Raw genomic sequence first — 1717 nt, forward strand, 5'->3', positions numbered from 1 at the left:
CTGGAGGGGCGGTCCATCTACGGGATTTTCCTTCTTTTTTTGTCTTTGTTTTGTTTATATTGGGAAGTATTGTTTGGGTTTCTTAAAAATCTGAGCGGAAAAAAATGTGATTCGGTAAAATTAGTGAGATTTATTTTTTGTTTCTCTTGCGTTGCTGCAGGAAAAATAAGTTTTAGAGATGAAAAGAAAAAACGACAGTATTTTTTATTTTATTTTCTTAAAACAAAATCTCCTCACAGATCAAACAAGTTCAAAATATGAACCGTATTCATGTTGACAAATGTATAAAAGGTATGAAAGAGAATGAATATCTTTACAATACAAGAGATGTATTTGAGCGTTTTCGATTATATCTTCGTCAGAAATACATTTATTTCTGACGAAGATACAATCGAAACAGGTCAAATTTCTTCGTCAGAAATACACGTATTTCTGACGAAGATACAATCGACACCGGTCAAATACATCTCTTGTATTGTGAAAATATTCATTCTCTTTCATACCTTTTATACAAAACTCAAAATAATCACTTAATTCGAACCAATCAATCAACATCCACACGACCTGGCACTGAACCGCTACAATCAGTCTTTAGTGAAGGCTGTTGCGTTGCGTTGTGTTGCATATCAAAGGCTGCAACAGACTAACTAGATTTGCAACGATGAAGTTTTTTTTTGTGTGGAAAGACTCAGACAAAGACCTTTGATAAAAGACGGAGAAGCTTCCAGAGTGTCGATTAGCTAGCGATGGTACTGAAGACGCATTAATGACCATTACGTTTTAATAAAACCAGCGAAGCGTTAATGACAATGATACCTTGTCGCACACTTTCACACAAGTACGCGCGCACGTAAGTATACAGTCAAATACAAACATACACAATCAAACACACAAACATATATACACATACATACAAATAAACAAATATGCACACAATCACACAAAAACAAAACCCCAAAACACACACACACACACACACACACACACACACACACACACACACACACACACACACACACACACACACACACACACACACACACACACACACATGCACACAATCACACAGACAAAATCCTCATTTCAGAAATCTAACTTTTAAAAGACGTTTCAGTGTATTCATTATAAGCATCCCATTAACCAGTTGCAGCCATGAATGAAATCAAGGCATATTTTTCAGAAGCAAAATTGGAAATGCAAATGAGACCAGAAAAAAATTAACAAATAGAAAAGTGAAACCAACGAAGGACACAAATGACGTAATCTTTATAGAAATGCATTTTCAAATCAAGCAAAATCAAGCATTCAAGACCTCTAACAACATGATACAACATGAGCCAAGAAACCACATGAATAATCACATACTTCTTATTGGCAACGAGCTGAACCTTTCCCAGCGATATGAATTATTCATGCAATAAGACTGCATTCTGCACAAACCTGCAGCTTTGTTGTTGCAACGGGCAATAAATCTGTTTTGTATTTTTCACCAGCTATTGCATAAATGTCATTAATAATTTTCTTATTTTCTATTTATTTTTCCTCTTATCGGACTGGATGTATGAATGTTTTTTTTATTCTTTGATCTTTTTGAGGAAATCTACACTGAATTTTGGATTATAACGACTGACAGATTGTAGATAATGTGGAGGATTATTGATTTCTCTACTTTTCTTCATCTTATCTGTCACTCTCTCTCTCTCTTCCCTTTCTCCGT

This window comes from Penaeus monodon, chromosome 9, assembly GCF_015228065.2.
Source record: "Penaeus monodon isolate SGIC_2016 chromosome 9, NSTDA_Pmon_1, whole genome shotgun sequence".
Classification (NCBI taxonomy): Eukaryota; Metazoa; Arthropoda; class Malacostraca; order Decapoda; family Penaeidae; genus Penaeus; species Penaeus monodon.